Genomic DNA, 24,008 nt, shown 5'->3' with positions numbered 1-24,008 from the left:
GGTCTTGGTCGTTGAAAGAGAGAGAGAGCATGGAGAGATGAGGTAGGGCTCAGTGGAGGACTGAGGGATCAATAGGATTAAAGAACATTGTATAAATTTTTTGAAGAATTAAGAAAACATTGAGCCGGGCGGTGGTGGCGCACGCCTTTAATCCCAGCACTCGGGAGGCAGAGGCAGGCGGATCTCTGTGAGTTTGAGGCCAGCCTGGACTACAAGAGCTAGTTCCAGGACAGGAACCAAAAGCTACAGAGAAACCCTGTCTCGAAAAACAAACAAACAAACAAACAAACAAAAGAAAACACTGAAAATAATATCTGACAACTGTGGATAGGCTAAGGGTTTAAACACTTAAAATGTTTTAACTAGAAGATAGAAATAAATTCTAGAAATTGTTTTTCTTTAGGAAAATGACACAATAAGTCTAGTCCAAGAAAAACAACAATTGGATATTGTAAAGCGTTGATTACAATGGGGACAATAATATTATTTAACATTTTTGTATAATGCTAGTGGTCAGATATAAGACGCAATAAAATTTTAGTGGTTTAATGGTTGTTTTTGTAATGTTTTTCTTGATGATAGGTCACACTTCTGCTTTGCTCAAATGTCTCAGAACATTCTAGGTATACCAGACGTCTTGAATCAAATATGAGAGCACATTAATTAGGTAATGTCTATCTTTAGGGGGGATAGGGTCGCAATTTTTGTAGACACTAAGAATGTGTAATCTCTCTGATCTAATCAGTGCTAATTGTCTTATCTATTATATTAAGTTTATATATGATTTCTTACTAGTTCAGAAATTTTTTGATAGCAAAGATTATTGGAAAGCTGCTTAAATAGGGTTGGAGAGATGACTCAGTGGTTAAGAGTGCTTGCAGCTCTTGCAGAAGACCTAGGTTTGATTCCCACCATGCTCAGGGAGTCTCACAACCACCCAATTCTAAGGGACCTCATATTGCTCTTCTTTCCTTTGCAGATGCCTGGCACTAATGCAATGCACAGACACACATGCAGGCACAATGACAACACGTACAAAAATTTAAAAATAAATATGGCTATAGAAAAAGAAAACTGGTTAAATAAATGTGTTTAATGGCTTTTCATTTTTATTTTACGTATCTGTAACGGGCAAAGAAAACTTAGTCTAGTATCCTTAAAACTATACTTAAACTTATTAAGTACGTCATTGTCTTAGGGTTTTTATTGCTGTGATGAAACACCAAAAAGCAATTTAGGGAGGAAAGGGTTTATTTGGCTTACAATTCCACATTGCTGTTCATCACTGAAGGAAGTCAGAACAGGAACTCAAAGAGAGAAGGATCCTGAAGGCAGGAGCTGATGCAGAGGCTGTGGAGGGGTGCTGCTTATTGGCTTGCTCCCCATGTTTGCTCAGCCTGCTTTCTTATCGAACCAGGCCCACCAGTCCAGGAAGGGCAACACCCACCTTGGCCTGGGCCCTTCCCATTGATCACTAATCGAGAAAAAGCCTTACAGCTGGATCTCATGGAGACATTTCCTCAATGGAGGCGCCTTCCTCTCTGATGACTCTAGCTTGTGTCAAGTGGACACACAAAACCAGCCAGTACAGCTGTCATGTAGTTTATTATCATAATTTATGTGATAGTGTGATTCTATTTTGATAAACCTCATTGGAAATTTTGTTTCTTCTTTCTTTTTAAATCATCTTCTGTTGCCATTATCTGAAATGAAGAGTCTAGATTTATAAGCTAGGTTCAGCAACCTGGATGTTCTACCCAGAACTGTTAACACTGAGGTAGTGAAGTAAAGAACCAAAGAATCGAGGCTGCAGAGAAGGTTCAGTGGTTCAGAGCACTTGCTGCTCATTAGGAGTTAGAACTTGAGTTGGTTTTCCAGCTCTCAGGTCCGGTGTTCACATTAGCCTGTAACTCTAGTTTCAGGATATCTGCTACCTCTGACCTTTGAGGATAGCTGCACTCATGTGTACACATTCACACACATATACATGAAATTAAAATAATAAACAGAAATCTTTTTTCTTTAAAGAACTAAAAGCAAAGAATGACCCAGAGTGGTGGGAGAGCAAGCCTACAGGGAGCAAAGCACGAGGAGACTACACTAGAAGGCTTCCAGTGGATTTTAATTACCCCAACCCTGATCTTTTGGCAACACAAGGCACTTTTCTTTCAGTTGTCTTCTCAGAAATCTAGTTTTGTATGTGTAACTAGAAAGAATAGAAAATAACATGTCTAGTGGAGGATTTGTTTTTAAAGACTCACAGTTTGCTTTCCAGCTGGTGTTAGGGTTTATTCTTCATGTGGTTTGAAGCAAGCAGGGCGGCATGTCTTACAAACACAAGTCATCTTTTCTGATTTTCATCGTGGAACCTTTTAGCCTAATATAATAATCATAAAGCAAAAGATTGTGTGTTTTAAAGTAGATACTAATCTTTTTAAATAACAGCTAAACATATTGTCACGACATTTGAACTGAAGGAGCAAGCTCCTTCCTTCCTTCCTTCCTTCCTTCCTTCCTTCCTTCCTTCCTTCCTTCCTTCCTTCCTTCCTTCCTTCCTTCCTTTTTTCTTTCCTTCTTATTTATGTGCACTGGTGTTTTGCATGTATGTGTGAGGGTAGTGGAAATCAGTTATAGACATTTGAATTACATGGAGCTGGAGTTACACAATTGTAAGCTGCCATGTGGGTGCTAGGAATCAAACCTGGGTCCTCTGGAAGACCAGCCAGTGCTCTTCTCCAGCTGGAAACCCAGATTTTCTGAATAGTCTGCATGGGTGTATTTGTATCGAAGCTATGTGTACTTATATCTTTCTTTTTCTACTTTTATTTATTTATTTTAGAGATAGGGTCCCACTATGTAGGTTTGGATGGGTGGGAACTCACTATGTAGACCAGGCTTACCTCAAAGTAAGTCACAGAGATTTTCTTTCCTCTGTCTCCCAAGCAATGGGATTAAAGGTGTGAGCTACATCACACTCGACTCAATGTGATTTTCTTACATGGAAAAATAGCTAATTAAGTTACTATTATCCCTCAATCATCAACAGAGAATAACCAATAATTGATTTGGGAAGGGAGGGAGACCTTTCATAAGCTGGAGCTTTTTTTTTTAATTTTTAAATTGGATCTGTCTCCTGATGATTAACGCAGAAATTCCTCTAGCAATTACAAACTCTCTTATAAATGGCTCTCATAATTTACAGCTTGCCAGGAGCAGCTTCAAAGTCAAACATGTGTGTAATTCACTGTCTTGGCTCATTTCCATCACATTTTCACCCCCCCTCCATATATGCGAAGTTCCTCACTGTGAGAGTGTGTTCCTCTCAGCCACGCAAACTCATGACAGAGGGTGCACCCTGGCTGGCTTCCACGGTTCCATTTGGATGGAAAATGGGGATATTTCCAGATAAAGTAATTCCATCGATCAGTTTCACCCTTCATACCTAATCAGAGATTCCAGTCTTATCCCCCTTACACCTGTTTTTTTTTCTTCTCTACCTTTTATTTTAACGCCCTCTGAACTAAAGGGGAACAATTTAGGTAATGAATCTGAACTTCCAAGGATGATTAAAAAGAGGCACTGGATATTCGTCTCTGCCTTTATAATGATGAACCAGGTGTACAGCGGCATTTGGCAATGAGTGGTTGTGGCAAACACCGAAACAGCAGCCCCGAGATTGGAGCCTGGCACAATTTAGGAGTACAGGACAATGGGAGACTTAGTAAGACAAATGAACTATCCCAGCATCATCTTCTCTGCTGAGACACACTGGGGGAAGGACTCTCACTTTTGTAGGAGGAAAGCTGAGAGTTCTTACAAACTTTATCAGCAAGGATTTAGGCAAGCCTGACTTCTGGAAACTCTCAGCCCTCACAAGGTGGCAGCCCTCTTAGATGAGTACCCTGGCGTCTGCAAGGTGGCCTGCCTATGGGAAAGAAACTTCTGTTACTTTTCAGACATAAGCTCCTGAATAACTTTGGGCTATCCCATGTGTTAGAAACCCACACAGAGACTCCACAGACAGTCCGATGAACCGGACCAGCCTGAAGACACCTTGGCTCAGCTGAGTGACTCTGACGGAAACCTGCTGAATGCCCTGCACTACAGGGCAGCGATGTGGTGGCAAGGAAGAGAGCAGAGGACATCACACCTGTGGGTCTCCTCTCAGTGCCAGAACTAAATGGAGATACCCACATGGCTTCTACTTTCCTTTCCCCTTCTCATGCCTGGGCACCTGTTGCTGGGGTGAGGAGGGGGTGTTGAGGTTCTGCTCTTGTGCTGGACAAGTGGTCAGTTGGTGGGGACCTTGAACAATGTTGGGGCTCTGGCTATCCCCTCATCCTGGGTGCTTACAGCCAAAGCAAGCCCCAACAGGAAATGATCCAGCACTAGCCACATTCTGCTCCTGTGCGAAGACTAGATAAATGGCCTGGATCTGCGCAGTGACACAGCACTGGAAGGCCTCACATTCAGGCAGAGGGGGACACCACAGTTCTGACACCCAGTTTGTGTGGTTCATGTTGCTGGCCACCCCGTCTAATTCTCTGACCATGCAGATGCACAGGGTGGGGTCTAGTGCCTTATGCTTCTTGCAACCTTGTTTGCCATACTGATTCTGGGTCTGACTGGGAAATAAGAATTTCAGCCATTTCATTAGTGCTGGTACTAGTGGTGCCAGAGGCCTTTGATTTTACACAACTAAGAAACCTAGTCAGAGGAAACCTGAGCCCAAGAACCCACTATTAGCCAACAAGGGCACCATTCTGATTGTATGAGTAGCCACATACAGAGAGAACCCCACGTTCACTGATGTCTACATCACATCTTCCTGCATACCTGGAGCCTCCCCAAGATCCTCCAGGTGGTTGGGGATAGATAGAAAGGCATTCAGAGAAAATGCTGTACTGCTTGCTTGTCCACCTTCACTTCTTGCTGGTGAGTGTGGATATCCTGTTGCTACTGGTGTTATTATTCGTTACTTACACCAAACCCTAACTTTTTGGTCTTGCAATGTGGGCTGAAGAATGGCAACTCTCTGAACGTTCTGTAAATCTTCAGCCTGAGATTAGGACTGTTGGAAGATCCAGCATCATGGGCTGAAGAGCTACGGGGTCATCTCCTCTCCAACATGCATATGGTCATTGCTAAACTATCCATCCTTTATCTTGTAATCCAGCTGTTCTCAGCCTGTGGGTCTCTAGGCCTTTGCAGGTCATATATCAGATAGCCTGCTTACCAGATATTTACATTATGATTCATAACAGTGACAAATTTATAGTCATGAAGTAGGTGCAAAATAATTTTATGGATGGGGGTTACTACAACATGAGGAACTGTATTAAAGGGTCACATGAAGCATGATTAATAAAAACTCAGAGACAAATATTGGAGTTCAACCTGAAGAGCAGAAAACTAAAACAGCCAGCCATGGGCTCTTACCTCGACTTCACTCTGAAAATGGTGATCCTGCCTCCAAGAATCTCAGAATGAGACTGTGAACTATCTACTCCTATTTTATAATCCTTTATAGGGTTGGGATTAAAGGTGTGTACCACTGGCATTAAAGGCGTGCACTGCCTGGTTTCTATGGCAACTAGTGTGGCTACTGGAATGAAAGGTGTGTGTTACCTCTGCCTGGTTGGTAAGACTGAGTAGTGGGGCTGTTTTGTTCTCTGATTTTCAGGCAAACTTTACTTATTAAAATACAAATGAAATGCCACTACAGTTGCAACTTTAGGAAGTTGAGAATTACTGCTTGAAGGTGCCATATCCTAAATATGCTTTCATAAAAAATACTCATCCTACTAGTCCTGTTTCTTTAGAGAAGTCTGCCTAATAAAGACACCAATTAAAAACATAACAGATATGCAATCAACTGGAAAATTTTAGTAATAGTGAATATTGTGGCAACAAGCTCCAGGGACCCTCCTGTCTCTGCCTCCACAGTGCTCGTATACAGGGTGTGCAGCATAATGCCAAGTCTTTTATATGGGCACTGGGGATGGAAACCCAGGTCCTTGTGCTCTGATGACAGGCACTTTCCTGACTGAGCAACCTCCCCAGCCTTTCTGAGCTTGCCATTTATCTTTGACACAGACTCTCCCTGTACACCCCTGGCTAGCCTGGAACTCATTACGAAGACCCAACTGTCCTGGAATGTCCTGCAATTGCCTCTTTCTGTGTTCTAAGTGCTTGGATTGCAGATGTGGAAACTGTGTCTGGCTAAGCTTGGTGACTTGTTTGTGGCACAAAGGACTCAGTGAGTAGTTGTACTCATGGCCCTGAGTTATTGCACAGAAAGATAGAAAACACAGCAGTCAAGGCAAAAGGCTCCCGGTGTCTTTGGGAAATCAGGTAAAGACTCCAAATGCCCTTTCCTGGACGCATTGCCCACAACAGGCTTAAGTCCATTCGCAATGAGTCAGTCAGTTCTTGCCAGCAGTAGTCCAGGACTTTGGTTTTAATCTAGGGTTGGCTTATGCAATTCCTCTCTGCCTAGCTTTTGAATTCCTGACTCCCAGGAGGAACACAGATGTGGAGGATGAAACCACACTGTCTTCACAGGTGAAGCACAGCGAAACGCTTACTGGTTCTAGGGATGGTGGGCGTGCTCTTCAGACACAAGTTCCTAGACATCCAGCGGCAGCCTTGTGAGCAGGGCTTTAAAAGGGCAGGCATTGGACTTGCTGTCACAATGCTTCTCTCTGCGGGCATTTTTATAACACATCACACAGATACAGAACACAGTCCCTCTTTTAAAAATTCTCAAGGCCCCACTTTTCATATTAAAAAATGTCTCAGTCTAGCTTCATACAGCTTCACATAGCCCCACCCCCTTTAAAATAGAACAATTCAGGGACAATTGCCCGTTTATGCGAAAGGATGCCAAGGCCTCCCAGACTTCCATCTCCACTCTCAAGAAAACAAGCTAGTCTCCACGTGATTTATGTCAGAATAAAAGTGGGCCTTCTATTTATGTGCCCTTCAAGATTGTATACATCTCCTTCAACATGAGAACAAAATTAAAAAAAAATATAAACTCAGCATGGCAAGAACTCATTTTTCAAAATTGAGTTCATGGTGCCTTTAACATTAACACTAGTTTCTTGCCTACTGTCCAGTAATTTAAAACACTATCTCCAGAAAGAAATAATTTATGATCCTCTTAGCTACGAAGAGTTTTTTTTACTAATGATTCCTTCGTACAGGCCGTTCCAGAGACTAGAAGGCTGCAGGACTGAGAAATTCTGAGATGCCGTGCAATTTCCCTCTTTGCGCCATTTAAACTTCCTATTGAAACCTGGATATTGTTCAAAGAGTCAAAATGCACACTTTCTAATATTTTGAGGATTTGTCCAGGCTTTCATAAAGTGATCACTTAATATCAAGTTCATTAAGAGTAGGAAATCAAATAGACAAATTACCAGAACCCTTCCTGGGAAAAGGAGCAGATATACCAAAGTGTATCTCCTCATCTGTTAAGGATAGGAACAGCACAGTCTTCACTCTCGGAGTGGTAAGAGATGGTACATTAAGCACATAGTTTGCATTCCTGCACTGGTTCATAATATGATCTCAATAAATGTCAGCTCTTACTTTACAACGCACTACTTTGGTTGCTATTGTAACCATCCATGCATTTCGTCAGGAAACTGGTATTTTCTGAGTGGTGGTTCATGCCTACAATTCCAGTACTTCAGTGGCTGTGGCAAGGGGATAATCTATGAGTTCAAGGCCAGGCTGGCCTGTGTAGTGAGACCCTATTGGAAGGAGGGAAGGAAGGAAGGAGTGGAAGAAGGAAGGAAGGAAGGAAGGAAGAAAGGAAGGAGGGAAGGAAAGTAGGAAGGAAGGAAGAAAGAAAAAGAAAGAAAGCATATTTCTTGTATTTGACATTGATTCTTGCTTTAGGTAGAATACTACTATTGATAGTACAACCAGAGTCTGCCCTATCAACATTAAGAATCTCACTTACAGGCAACAAAATATGTGTGATAAGTAATAACTGATAGCTACCACAGGAGCGAAAGTAACAAGACAATTAAAACATAACTCTTAAGTTAATAACTGTATCACTGGGTTAGACATTAGCTTCAGTGTCTAACCAATTTAATCTTTTATTAAAATAAACTTTTGCTAATCCTTTGAGAATTTTATACATATATACCATGATCATATTCACTCACAATCCTGTACCTAACTCTTCCCAGATCCACCCCTCATTACTCCATTCTTTTCCAATTTTGGGGGAAAAGGGTTCGTTTATTTATTTTTGTAATACACTGAGTCCAGTTTGTACTACCCACATACTTCCAGATGTACAGCTAACCACTGGAGTAGGCCAACCTACTGGGGTCTACACCCTTAAGGAAAACTGATTCTCACTCCCCCAGAACCAATCCACCAACTATCAATAGATCCTCAGCTAGGGATTTATCAGCCCCTCTTCCCCCCAGCTGGAATGCTGGCTGTCCCGATTATGTGCAGACTTTGTGCAGGCAACAACAGCTGCTGAGTTTATGACGCCAGTCTTGTCATGTGCTGAAGACACTGCTTTGCATTGGTTCTTCCTGACGTCTGGCTCTTACAATCTTTTCTGCCCTCTTCCTCTTCCACGATAGTCCCTGAGCCCTACAGTATGGGGCAAGACACACACACACACACACACACACACACACACACACACACACACTTAATTTCTGTATTTTGGCCAGTTGTGAGGGTCTGCAACTTTAGGCATTTTTAAACTAATATGAAGGAGATGTGGACCTATTTTGTTTTGAAGGAATAGTCACCAGTAAAAATAATCCTATGAATGACTAGTTATAAATATGACCACATCAAAGATATGAAGGGAAAATTCTGTTTTACTTATGTTTTAGTATAAAGAAGAATTACTTTTATTCATGTGTTTTTCCTTGGATCCATAGAATGGGACTAACACAATTAATAAATTTTAGACATTTTTGAGTCAGAGTTCTCTCTATGTAGCCCAGACAATCCTGGAATTCATCATCACTCCATGGTCTCAAACTCAGAGATCCTCCTGCCTCTGCCTTCTGAGTGCTGGGATTAAAGTTGTGCGGCACACCTGCCTCTCTTGAAACTTTTGAAAAAAATAATTCAAAAGCTTTAAGAGGAATAAAATTTTGATATGAGGAAGTGATTTCAAAGCCAACTATGGCTATCCTAGTAAGAAATTATACATCTCTGCACCATAAAGAAAGCAGGGTGTCATAATGACAGGGTGTAGACACTGGTGTTCCCTCCTGGATTCCTGGATGAGATAACTGAATGCACCTATCTAGCCAAAGACCCTAAAAGAGCAAGGAAGTGCTCATAGCCAAGCAGTTGTAGTTTGACTTTTGAGCATGCCGGGCTTAGGCATCTGGAGTTCATTTGACAGAAGGGTCAGGAAGACTGTGTTGATTTGGAAGCCAGGTTATCATCCATTTGTCCAGCATCTACTCTACAGAAGGTACTTGTTAAAAGCTGTTAAGACAGACAGAATTACTTTGCTCCATGTCTTACTGTCTGTGGGTCTAGCCTCTATTCACTGTTCCACGGAAACTGACTCCTTTGTTCTTACCTCCTTACATTTCAGATATCTTCAAGTAAGTCCAGTCATCTAGCTTTGAGCTCTCACTCTCCGCCCACAGTCTCTGATATTCTGCTCTCCTCCTTCTCATAGCCTCGCCTCAAACATCTCTTTGCTTCCTGCAACCGGTAGTCCACACCCATGTTTCTGTCTCTAGTGCCCTCGTGCCCCCAATTTGCCTCTTTTCTAGCTCAGATTCCAACCCCCTTTTCCCATAGAGACCGCACGGCAACCTTGCCTCTTCAGTCAATTCCCTTGAAATTCGGGGGTTTCCTATGATTCATTTCATCATAGTACATTGTCACAAATGTCAGGTGGGTTTTGAGTATAGGGTTTTTTTAAGAATTATGTCTTGATTTGAATTTGGCTGGGATAGTGTGAGCTCTGGCATCCACCAGGAATGAAAAGTTGTGAATATCACCAAGATGTTGACTTTCTCCATGCTATTAAGTCACTGGGCCAGAGGCAACCTTGGCATTTTGCAAAAGTAAAAGCAAAAGGCAAAAACAAACAAACAAAAACAAAATAAACAAGACATGTTCATTACTTGAGACAGAAAACACTCTTAAGTAATGTATCATCCAAAGTGAATGATTTACAGAATTTGTGTGATAAAAAAACCAAACAAAAACTCCCCAAATATCCTGCTGTAGGCATTTGGGAAAGTTGGTGATGTTTAAAGAAAAAAAAAAACATCAGACCTGAATTTTCTAAGAGCCTTCTGCTGATGAGAGGGCTATAGACAATCATTTCCTCCTTTGGGTGACTGTTTAAAACTCAGTCCACATGGCTCTGTTGGGAATATCCCCTGGTCTTATATCCTAGATATTAACCCCCAAATTCAATGCACACCAAATAAGGCTATTTTGAATCCGTTTTTGAAATATTCTAGTCAGAGCTAAAAGAGAAAACTGAGTTTTCAGTTTTCAGGAATCAAGATTTGGGGTGCCATGAAGTCCCAGTCGCTCATGTCATATAATCAACTATTTCATGTGACGTTCTCTGGAAGTCCACACTATGATAGAATTTGGGGTACAGCTGTTTATTGGGATCAACCCCCCTGTATGATGAGCAGATGGAGAAGTTGAATTGTGACATGGGTCTGACTAGGCTCAGCCAATCTGGGAGTTAGTGGGACTCATGATAATCCAGGATGGTCCCAAGCTCAATGGTGTGTCTTACTTGGTCACCTCATGAATAGCATTCTGGTAATGTATGGCCTCCAGGAATGAGGGGTTATTTTCAACTGAGGCATAGTCTAAAGGAGCTCACAGATAGTGGCTGTTGACTGAGTTAACACACATGGGCAGACTACACTTTCTGGAGGCATGGTGTGGCTAATGCACGCCCCCCATATCTACCACACAAACCATTTGGAGAAATGTTTGCAACAAGCAAGAAAGAGACATATATACTGAAATAATAAGAGCCTGGGAACAGAATAGGAAAGCCAATAGCAGGCTTGAGGCTAGTGTCCAGTTATACCTGAGACCAGAGCTGTTCTCACTGTCCTTAGTTACTTGAACCAGTAACCTCTCTTAGATTTGGCTCATGGCTCTGGGGCTTTGGAAGTCCAAACACAGGATGCGGGCATCTGGGGAGAGCTTCTTGCTGGTGGAGACTGAAGAGATGCAAGATGGCACACGACATTGTGTGGTGTCTGTGAAAAATGCCCAAACTGGCTTTTTTTTAATTAATTAATTTATTTATTAAGGATTTCTGCCTCCTCCCCGCAACCGCCTCCCATTTCCCTCCCCCTCCACCGATCAAGTCCCCGTCCCTCATCTGCTCTAAGAGCAATCAGGGTTCCCTGACCTGTGGGAAGCCCAAGGACCACCCACCTCTATCCAGGTCTCCAAAGGTGAGCATCCAAACTGCCTAGGCTCCCACAAAGCCAGTACGTGCAGTAGGATCAAAAACCCACTGTGATTGTTCCTGAGTTCTCAGTATTCCTCATTGTCCTCTATGTTCAGCTAGTCCGGATTATTATTATTATTATTATTATTATTGGTTTTTCAAGACAGGGTTTCTCTGTGGCTTTGGAGCCTGTCCTGGAACTAGCTCTGTAGACCAGGCTGGTTGAAATTTTGATAATTAGTCTATCTCTTAATAATGGATCCAGGACTGGTTTAATCTATCCATGAAGCCAAACCTCTGCCTATGACCTGATGAGTTCTCAAAGACCCCGTAGGATAAGATTTTGGAGATGATGTTAATACCACACGAATCCTGAGCATGGACCTACATCACAGTAAGGGTACTATTTATGGAGGTAAATTTAAATCAGAAATCTGCTTACATCAGGATAAAATGAGTTCAATGGTGCTGTTAGTTGTGTGGTTGTCAATGCTCATTCTTGTCTTCAAGAGTATACTTGCCAAGAAGACCGGGCTATTTTTCAGTTGGCGTGGTACCTATTGCCTGGGATGGCAGTAGCAAAATCTTCATAACTATGTGTAATCATGTACAAATAAATCATGTGTAAATAAAAGGGGAAAATATGCAGTATATATTAATGATACTTAAGAAAAAAAGAAAAGAGAACTGTCTCATCCTACACCATTCTTTCTTTCATTTTCGTCTGAGTACAAATTCACTGAAAGGATAGAATTACAAGATGCCCGTTCAAAACAGGTGATACAAACATTGGGTGTAAGCAAACATTTGATCAAGTCTCATGAATTTCCCTGCACAGGGGTTGCTACTCATATGGAGCGAGTATCAGCGCTGACCTTTTCTGACTTCAGGCCTGAAATCACAAAGGCGGGGCTCTTTCCCCACAGAACCACAGGGCAGCTTCAGAGTGTATTCGTGTACTCATCCAGCTACTATGACTGTTTCCATGAGAACATTCTCATAGCTACAGTTCATTCACTGGAGTTTCCATGAAAGCTGAAAATAATATGCTGTCCTTGACTTTGTTCATTCGGCGGGATTTTGTTCTTAAGCAAACATGATGGGCTTTAACACAGGGCATGAAATGACTCATACATATAAGGAAGCATAGTATTAAAACAACAAGCTGTCATGCCAGAGAACACAGGTTTGAGCACCCTTTCTACTTACTGGATGTGTGACCTTGACAAGTTGACTGGCTTCCTTGGTGCTTACGTTCTCATCTCAGCTAAGTAACAACACATATGCTGCAGGTGTTGTCACTATAGAAACTTAAAACACAGGTCATGTCAAACATCTGTCCGGACTTTGGTACAGACTAAGTATGCAAATGAAGTCAATATCATCTTTGGGTAATTATCTTGCATTATTGCCTTCATTCTTGTGTTTCTATTCTTTGGCTTCCCAACTGCCTGAGTTATTTTTTTCCCCTTTTTTGAAGTAGAGTCTGGCAACGCTGCCCCGGTGTACCTCAACTTCCTGTGATCCAGGGATCCTCCTATTGCAGAAACTAGAGTAATAGACCTCAAATGTACCACCACAGCTAGACTGATGTAACTTTTTGGAAGGGAAGCTCATTTCATGCCATTTAAAAAAAATGTTTCCTTAAGGTTTTTATTTATTTGAAAATTGCGTGCATGTGTATAATATATTTTGATCATTGCCACTCCATTCTCCAATTTGACCCCTTTCCACTCCCACAATAAACCTATTTCCCATGTGCTCTCCTCCCCTCCTACGTTCGCATCTTTAAGAAAATAACCCACTCAGTTTAATTAGTGTTGCTTTCCTGTGGTGGGTGTGGGGTATTCACTAGACCATGGGGCAACTTATCAGTACCACTTTTAAAAATCCTTTCAAATGCTAGCTAAATTCTACAAAAGAATGACCCCGCATAATTGCTACACGAATGGTGGAGCCAATGAACTTGTCGATGTCTAAATGCTTCCATATTTGAAAGATGCTTTGCCTTGGTTAAAATAGCCATCATCGACAGGCTGAGGACATTTCCATGAAGACACATCTTAAAGATCTATAAGGCTGAGCCGATCAAACTTCTGAGATCAATGTCTGTGTATTTTAGAGCTCACCTCACTCCGTTTACTGTTGTCCGGATTGCAGCTTAAGTCAGAGAGAGAAGAAAGCATCATGACAGGCCTTGGGGAGCAGACAGTTTCACACAGAGATGGTAATAAAAAGGGAGGACCTACTATCAGAGACACCTGGAAGTTGTTAAAGCAGAATTGTTTGGGAATTGTCAGCAGAAATAAGAAATGCATGTCTTAGTAGGAGAGCATAGCAGGGAATGGTTGGGGAAGAAACACAGCTCAAACAGTCTGAACAGTCCACTTTCAAGTATATTTGACACCATATTTTATGGGTTAACTGAATCCATTTATTTAAATCAATCAATCTCTCTATTTATCTATCTTTTTATTATCTATCTATCTATCTATCTATCTATCTATCTATCTATCTATCTATCTATCTATATTTTCTTCTCTCATGTGTTACAACCTGGCCACAATTTCTCTCCTTCCATTCCCCCCAGTCCCCGAACTTTCTTCCCCTGATCCATTTCTCCTCCATTTCACTTCAGAAAAGAGCAGCTCTCCCAGGGATATCAACTGAACACTACATAAAAAGTTACAATAAAACTAGGTGCATACCACCATATCAAGGCTGGATGAAGCAAACCTTGGGAAAGGGGTCCCAAGAGCAGGCAAAAGAGTCAAAGACAGCCCCTAATCCCACTATTAGAAGTTCAAATTTCCTACCATGACATATTGGGCATATAGTTCCTATTCAATACTCTGCCCTCATTGGTTTTATCACATACTATTGTCTATGACCCAGCCACCCTGACTCTTCTGCTGTCCCTGTGACTGAACAGCTGCTGAACTTGCTCTAACTTCTGGCTTTCTCAAGCTTGTTTCTTTTCCCAGAGTATTTCACTCATTAGTTTTGGTGCTAGAATAAAACATTTTTAAAGCATTCTTTAGATCTTGCTCGCTGGTATATCTTGTGGTAAACTCAAGCCTGCTGTGTTTGGTGTAACCATTTCTTTGCATAAGCTTCTACCTCCTGCATCTCAGGCTCCTCTTAGCTCCTATTCCCATGTTAATTCCTTCAGGCGAGAAACCCCATACATCCTCTTTGCTGTACTCTACAGGACCCAATGAATACAAAGTATGCGGTGGATATGTAACTAAATGTCTGCTGGTGTCTTGGTTATGAAGAACAAAGTTGGCTTCCAGTACTAGGCAATGGCACCAGAGTTCACACAGACAAGTCTGGGACAGGGATGACAGGAAATTCCTTTGGTTATATTGAGAAGTTGGGGATAGGAGAATTAAAGACCCAGTTTTGGTGAATAAAGAGATATAAAGAGATGAGAAGATTTATGTAAGCCTTTTATTTGCTCTACTGCCATTTGACTAGAACCAGATAGTTGCTCATCCATAATTTGTCTTATTCCAGTTACTGACAAAATGACTAATAATTATTAATAATGTCTGTAGTGAACACTGATGATTTTTTTCTAATGTAGAATAGTTTATGAAACAAAATGTATAAGTGTGTTAGTGATTGACTGACACATTGGATTGGTGTGCTGTGAATACCACACCGGTGCTGACTTTTCCTGGCTAGAATCATCCAGAGCAGTCGTTCATATTGTTTCCTCTCTACCAAATTCTATGTTTGCATGTAAATATTAAGGAATACACTTATAGGACTTAAATATTATGTAATTAGGTAAAATTTAAATATATATTGGATTTAAATATATGCACAAAGACGTTTTTTAGTTGTGCGGATGACCCATGGAGTGAAGACGAAGCATTTGTCTTATTGCATGCTTCTTGTCATTGTATTATTGCAGCTTAGAGGCATTAGAGATGCTTAGTCATACTTCCAGGGATTCTGCCAAATTTCTCTTGAGTTGTAATGTAGTATTGAATTCCTCTTGAATTTCTTTCTTGTATGATTTGATGGTGATAGTGAGAGTGCACCAATCCAACTTTTATTTTAGCCCATCTGAAAAGAAGTCCTGTTACGTCTCAAGGCAGAGTATATATTCATTGGCCCATTGTCCTCTAACATGTGTTCCTCACTGAGACAATGAGCAAACACCAGGAAGACAGCTGTTTCAGGCTTGCCACTGAATCCTCTCCTGTGTAACACAGGGCCTAGCAAATAGCAAACCAGAATGTTTGTTTAAGTCCCTGGACAAATGCATCGACTGAAAAATTTCATCGTGGTGTGTTCAGGTTTTGTCTAGAGAAAAACAAAACCAAAAAAAACAAAACAAAACAAAACAAAAATAAACAACTCTAGTATTCTAGATAGGAAGATATTGGCCTCTTGCCATGGGAGAGCCGTGGGCAAGGACTGGAAGCTTCATTTTCAGCAGATCTGAAAAGGTAGGACTACAAGGCAGCCACTGCTTAAGAACCTAGTTGCAGGCTCACTGCAGACAGTTGTTTGCAAGTGGATGACTGCGGCCAGTGGGAACTTTTGCTGATGATCTCAGAGGCCACTTATAGTAGGTGATTCCTGGGAGACACATCGGCAGCCAGGCAGTGCTGCCAACAATGATCTCATCCGCCTGCCAACAGCTGCTATGAGAAAAGCGACTTCTCTTCCAAACCTTATGAATGCCTCATTGGCACAATCTCTCGTCGGATGATACTGAGACGGGATTCTGGGAAATGGAGTTCTTTAGTGTAGATAAATATGAGGGTAATGACAGTTGATAAGTTGCAATCCAGCACCTAAGACCATTAGTTGGGAGATTTAAAAAGATAGTCTTTTATTTATTTATTTTGTATAGAGTGTTACTATGTAGCCTTGATTGAACTGGACCTTTTTTAATATGTGGACTTGGCTGGACTTGAACTCACAGAAATCCACCTATCTCTTACTCCTGAATGTTGGGATTAAAAGCATGTACCAACACACCAGGTTAGGAGGGAGCTTTATTTTGGTGTAAGAATCAATTAATCTGCAGTTTCCATGAAGAGAGATAAAAGTCAATCTATTTTTCCTCCCTTCTTCCCTCCCTCCTTCTTTCCCTCTGTCTGTTCGTCTGTCCCTCCCTCCCCCTTCCCTCTCTTCTTACCCCCTTCCTTCCTTCTTCCCCTTCCCTCTCTTCCACTTTTCCTCCTTCTATACCTTCTCTCCCTCTCTCCCTTCTTCCTTCCTCTCTTTTGCTTGTTTCCTTTATTGTCATCATTATCATTGTTATCATTTTAACTTAGAAAATGTTAAACTGTAGTTAAAGACTTGGAGAACTGCCATGTGGTTCAGGGAACTGAACCTAAAAGACAGAAAGTGCCCTTTACTGCTGAACCATTTCTTCAGCCTTTGGGATTTAAAAATTTCTGAACCAGGTAGCTATAGCTTGTAACCCAGGAAACCCCAATACTCCTAACTCCACTTCCAATGTGCTGGAATTATAGGCACACATTACTACACCTGACTCAAAGGAGTTATTTTTATTTTAAAAAACTATCTGCAATGACTGTTGCTTATGAAGGAGATGGCTAGCTGAACAAGACTGTTCCAGTTCCCTTCTGTAGTACAGCGTTGTTCCTGAGGTTCAGCTTCCCCTACATCTAGGTTGACCATATGACTAGTTCTTGACAATGCACTGTGTGGAGAGTGATGCATCATCATTCTGAGAAGAGATGGTACAGTGTCAGGTGATCAGTTTTCAGAGATTCTCTTCCAGCCTGTTGGGAGGTTGAGTGTAGGACATTCAGTAGCGGACTCTGAAGGGATCCTCAGACGTCACAGAGGCAGTCACAGAAGTATATGGATTACATCATCACTCGGGCAAAAGGTGCTCATCAAGGGATTCTGTATGGAAAATAAATCTTCAAGTATACAAACAACAAACCATGGGGATTGCGTGTTAAAGTGACTGGCCAAATCTAAGTTTGTAAGAGCTATTTGATAATAAACGCATAAAATCAGGCGACTTCCATGGTGCCATCACAATAACTAAATTATGGAACCAACCTAGGTGTCTGTCAACAGATGGTGAATAAAGAGAACATAGTGCATATTTACAATCGGATTTTTTTTCAGCTATAAATAATAAGATTATGTCCTCGGTAGGAAAGTGGATGAAACTAGAGACTGCCATTTTAAGTGAATCAAGTCAGATTCAGAAACACAAATATCACCTGCTTTCTCATTTGTGAATACTAGACTTTATATAGATACATAAAATCAGATATGGGTATATAGTATGAAATTGAAAACTGTTTAGGAGTGGACAGGGCTACCAGGAGGGAGGGTATGAGAGAAAGAGGAGTAGAGGGATGTGGAGGAGGGTTCTTAGAGTACATGCTATACCTGCATGAAAATGTCTTTAAGAAATGTGTACAAGAAATGCACACATGTGGAAACATTGAGAGAAAGACTTGCAGTGTCTCTGCTTAGGGATGAGTGCCCTTGGGGGAAAGACTCCATTCTTACAGGCTGTAGGTACATTCTTTTTAAAAAACTTCTTCTCTCATATATTACATCCCAACCTCAGTTTTCCCTCCCCCAAGTCTCTCCCCTCTTCCTCCCTTTTCCCCCAGATCTACTCCTACTCCACCTCTTCTCAGAAAAAACAGTATCCCTCCCAAGCACATAAAACAAACATGACTTAACAAGCTACAAAAAGACCAGCTGCATATCATTCTATCAAGGCTGAATGAGGAAACTCAGTTGGAGGAAAAGGGTCCTACAAGAAGGGCAAAGAAACCCTTCCCCTGCTTCCACTGTTAGGAATGCCACAAGAATACAAAGCTATAACATACATGCAGAAGACCTAGGTCAGACTCCTATAAGTTCTCTCATCTCTGTGAGTCCCCTTAAATCCCAGTCAATTCATTCTGTATGTTGTGTTCTCCTGGTGTGCCTGACCCCTCTGGTTCCTCTGATCCTTACCCTCCTCCAGAGGACTCCCTGAGCTCCCCCTAATGCTTGGCTGTGCGACTCTGCTTTCCCTTACATCAGTTTCTGAATGAAGTTTTTGGTCTTTCTGATGATGAGTATGCTAGGTTCTTGTCCCAGAGTTTTCCACAGACAGGGCATCTGTAGGTTAAAGGTTTTGTGGCTGTGTTAGTGTCCCAGTCCCAGGCTTTGTGTGGTTACAGAAGTTGGCTGGCTTAGGCTTCATGTCCCCCACTACTCGGAGCCTTTGCTAGGGTCACTCGCGTGGATTCCACAGAGTTTCCATTGCACTAGGTTTCTCCCTCATCCCTGGAATACCCCCAGTTCCACTTGTTTCTCTCTTCTTTCTTCCTCCCCCTGCCTGATCACACCTGTTCCCATCCCCATCCACCCTCAGTTTATCCTCAATGTCTATTCTATTTCCCCTTCCCAGAGAGATCCATCCATTCTCCGTTGTGCCCTCTTTGTTACTTTGCCTCTCTGGGTCTCTAGATTGTAGCATGATTATCATTTACTTTACAATTAACATGCACTTATAAGTGAGTGCATACCATGCTTGTCTTTCTGGGTCTGGGTTACCTCACTCAGCATAACTTTTAGTAGCTGCATCCATTTGTCTGCAGATTTCACCATGCCATTGTTTTAAACAGCAGACTATTTCTCCATTGTGTAAATGTGCCACGTTTTCTTTACGCATTCTTAGGTTGAGGGATTTTAGGTTGTTTCCAGTTTCTGGTTATTACGAATAAAGCTGCTATGAACATAGTTGAGCAAGTGTCTTTGTGGTAGGGTGGAGTGTCTTTTGGGTATATGCCCAAAGCAGTTTTGATTTGCATTTCCCTGATGGCTAAGAATGTTAAATATTTTGTGGGTACATCCTTAAGAACTGTTTGTATGGCCATAAAATGTTGCTCAAAATCTTATCAGGCAACCATGACAATACTGTCAAAAATCAAAAACTGTAGCACAACTTTCTGATGGAAACCTGTAGAATAATCATTAAAGAAGTTAATAGATACATATTCATCTAGCATGTAGTCTGATTAAAACATAGAACTCTGGGTACAATTGTTTTTTTAGAACTTTGTAGTTACAGTTTGACAAGCTGAATAAAATAAACAAGAGTCCCTGAAGTCTGTGTTACACTTAGAACTTCATTGTAATCTTGTGGCAAGATCTGCGATAGGAAATTAGCCAACTCTGTTCTAATATGCTTTAAGTTCTTCTAGCAAGTCTCCATAGTCCTAGTAACATAGATAAGACTGACAGCTAACAGCAAAGCACCAGGCACTATGCTACATGCCTTGTAAGTCCCACCAGACCATTTCCTTTACAAGCGACACAACTGTTACCATCCCAGCCTCACCAGGAAGACGTAGTTGCTCAAGAAATAGTCTCGATGTCACACAGATATTTAGTATTTTTATCTTTATAGGTTATTTATAGATATAAAGAATCTATGGATTTGCTGGTAATTAGAAAATCAATAAGAAAAGTCTTTATATATGTTTTTTGCCAGATCTCACTAAGTATCATGAGAAAGGAGTGAGTCATTTCTCCACCTACTCCATCATGAGTGCCTCTGATTTCAAATTCATTCATTTTTACATTTATCTCCTAGTGTTATATGCTACTTAGCAATCAGTTCTTCTCTCTCTTTCCACTACTTTTAAAACCAAAGACTATTTAATTAGGTATGATTTCAGGAGATAACAGTGGTTTCTCAAGCCTTCTCAGTACTTAGTACAACAAAAGGATTTTGTCAAAGGAATTTCGCTTGCAATGACAGTAAGCTTTAATTGAATGTTTCTCAGGTTAAGCCTCCAAATATATTAATATGAAGTTACCTTGGAGAATTAGCAAAGTATTTCTTATTTATTTCTGATTTTTTAAATTAATTAATTTGGATTTTCTAGACAAGGTTTCTCTGTAGCTTTTGGTGCTTGTCCTGGAACTAGCTCTTATAGACTAGTCTGGCCTCAAACTCACAGAGAACCGCCTGCCTCTGCCTTCTTTCTGATTTTTAAAATGTGTGTGGGTATTTTGTCTGCATGTCTGTCCATGCACATGTGTGTGCCTAGTGCTGGGGGCGGCCAGAAGTGAGTGTCAGATCCCTGGACCTAGAGTCACTGGCAGTTGTGAGTCAATGTGGGTTCTGGGAATTGAACTTTGGTCCTCTGAAAGAGAAGCCAGTGCTCTTAACCACCAAGTCTTTTCTATAGCTCAATGAAATACTTCTTTATTCTCTCTGGAACTTGCTTACTTGCTTTGCAGACCAAGATGGCCTCAAATACACAGAGATCCATCTGCCTTTGCCTCCCAGGTACTGGAATTAAAGGCATGTGCCAACTCTGTCCAACTTCTGTGTTTGCTTAAACAACTATTCTTACTGATGTGGAAACAGATTCGGTCATAACTTGTGTGTCATAATTATTTATCAAATGTCTGTTATTTCTACATGTTGTCAGAAACTAATACTTTAAATCCATTTTTATTATTTGAGAATTTCAAACATGCCTATTATGTATTTTGAACATAAACAATCTCACTTTGCCCCTAATGCCTCCGAGATTATAGCCTGTAATTGTTTATTTTACTCTTTTGGCTCTTTGCGGGGTCCATCATTCTGTTGCCAAATAAATCACACATGGAGGGTTATTCTTTCTTATGAATGCCTGGCCCTAGTTTGCTTTATTTGTAACCATCTTTTCTTAATTTAAATAATCCCAGCTACCTTTTGCCTCTGGGCTTTTTCTTACTTCTGTATATCTTACTTTCCCTCTTACTCTAGAGCAGGGTGGCTGGGCCCTAGCATCCTCCTCCTTCTCTTGCTCCTAGATCTCCTTTCTTCCCAGATTTCTCCTTTTTTTATTCTCTCTGCCTGCCAGCCTGCCTATCCTTTTTCCTGCCTTACTACTAATTGTTCAGTTCTTTATTAGACCAATCAGGTGTTTTAGATAGGCACAAAACACAGTCACACAGCTTAACAGAGTTAAACAAATGAAACAAAAAAGAATACAGTACATCTTTGCATCATTAAGCATATATTCCACAGCATAAATAAATAAAACACATCTTAAAATAATATTCTACAACACTAGCCTCTCTTTCCACCTCCTCCCAACTTTTAATAATCTTTATTATTATTATTTATTCTTATAATGCACTGAGTACAATTGGGCTGCCCATACTTTCATGAGTATGACATCATCCACTGGAGCATAGTTGATAGACTATGGGTCTTATCTTTAAATAAAACTGACTTTTGCTCTACCCAGACACTACCAGTTGCCAATAGTGCCTCAGTTTTGGGTGAGGGCTCAAGAGCCCCTCCTTTCTTTGTGCTAGGATGTTGACTGTCTTGATCTTTTGTAGCTATTGTAAAGACAACTACAGCTGTTGTAGTGATTCTGCCACATCTAGAACATACTGCTCTGCTTTGATCCTCCCAAACTTCTGGCTCTTACCAACATTCACTCCCTTTTCCATGATATTCCCTGAGCCTTGAAGCTCAATATAGTTACTGTGATATAGATGTCCTACTTGTGACTGAGTACTCTACCGTATTGACGCATTCTTTGTTCTTTATCAGTTGTAAGTTTCTGCATTAATTGCCATCCAATGCACAAGGAAACTTCCCTGAGTTTTTCTGAGAGCGGCACTTATCCAGAGGTATATAGATAAAAGTTTAAAGACCAGCTTGATGTCCATTTAGCAGACTAGTAATGGTAGATTTAGTCCTGCAAATTCCCCAGCCATGGATTCTTGGCTACATTTATAGAACCAAACATGTTTTCCCCTGTGACCTTGAGCATAACCAGAAAGCAGTTGATTATCCCATGATGTTCATGTCATTACTGTGCCCTTGAGCATTCTTGTCTTTCCAAAATGCTTAAAAATATTAAGTAAATAACCCAATTAAAAATGAGGTATATACGTAAACAACTTGAGGTCAGGTATCCCACAGTTGACACATTTTTTTTAAATAAATCTTAACCTGCTTAAGAGTGGGCAGATCAACACTCCATTATGGATGGAGAAGAACTCATGAGTCCCTCTCAGGGAGATATAGGCAGTTAATGGTTGCTGTGGCAGTGGAAGTAATATTCCTCAATCCTATAGGCACTAGTAAGTTGCACTTGCTCAAATAAATACCTTCTTGTTCATATTCACAAAAGTATGAGGTTTATAGTCTAATACTAGAAAAGGAGGAGGCTCACAGGAGGCTTGAGAAATTGAAGAGGAATTTGAAGAGTTGTTGATTATAATATATACATTATTACACTAGACAAAGGCTTCTAGGCAGGTGGCCAGTGGCAGGTACCCAGGTACATGCTGGTACACACAGGCTGCTCACAGGCAGGTTTCACACATACCATGTCGTGGTAGACACATATATCTACACATACACACAGAGAGGCAGGATGATGAAGTCAGAAGGCTTAGGTTTTTGACCTCAAGATTTCATTATATATTAAATCATACAAAGTGGGAGCTCTGCCAAAACCATTATATAAAAGGTTGCATTATCATTTGCTTTTGAAGTTCCCAGTACTTCTGATGTCGGCCATTTTGTGCTGACTCATAGCTCCCTGAATGCCCAGTGTCAGTCATGTTTTATTTAGTTGACTTGTATCAGATAACATATCAGTGCACAGTGTCTAAACATAAGCTGGCCCTTACTGCCCTTGCTCCTAATACCAAGCAACCCTAGCTAAATGCAGTGAGGTCACAAAACCTCAAAATAGATATGAAAATAAATCAGAAAGGACTTGTGAGGAAGAAGAAGGGATTTAAAGAGAGGTACATGAGAAGAGGATGACAGTTAGAACATGGGCAAAGTACATTACACATATCCATGAAATTCTGAAGGAATAAGTAAGTACAAAAGAGTACAGATTAGTTTAAGCTAATCTGTAACAACTATGTGCGTCAGATATTATCATTTTTATTCTCTAGGTGAAAGAAACATGGTGTGGGAAATCCTCTGTATATGTGTTGATTTTATTGGTTAATTAATAAAGAAACTGTTTTGGCCTATGACAGGGCAGAGTAGAGCTAGGCAGGAAAACTAAACTCAATGCTGGGAGAAAGAAGGCGGAGTCAGTTAGAATCCATGTAGCCCCACTGGAGTGAGACGCTGAACAGAATCATGCTAGTAAGCCACAGCCATGTGGCAATAGACAGATTAATAGAAATAAATTAACCAAAGATATAAGAGCTAGCTAGCAATATGCATAAGTGATTGGCCAAGCAGTGATTTAAATAATATAGTTTCTGTGTGATTATTTCAGGTCTAGGCAGCTGGGAACAGAAGAATGTCCTCCCCCAACAGATGTGAGGCTAAAAACTTTGTTCATGGACACAAATCTAGTTATTGTCAGAATCAGATTAGAATCTGAACTAAGGTCCTGCTGTCACTACGTCATGCTGCCTCTTGCAACTCACAAAGTGAAATATTGACCTGAACTATGGTCTGGTTTATTGCAGTGCAATCAAAGAAAAGTGCTCAGCCATGTAACAAAAGGACTCCCCTGTAATTCTGTGGACTGTCAAATGCTCAGTG

The sequence above is a fragment of the Microtus pennsylvanicus genome, chromosome 7 (genome assembly GCF_037038515.1).
Source record: "Microtus pennsylvanicus isolate mMicPen1 chromosome 7, mMicPen1.hap1, whole genome shotgun sequence".
In the NCBI taxonomy this organism is placed as follows: Eukaryota; Metazoa; Chordata; class Mammalia; order Rodentia; family Cricetidae; genus Microtus; species Microtus pennsylvanicus.
The sequence above is the reverse complement of the archived record's forward strand: the minus strand, read 5'-3'. Positions refer to the sequence as shown.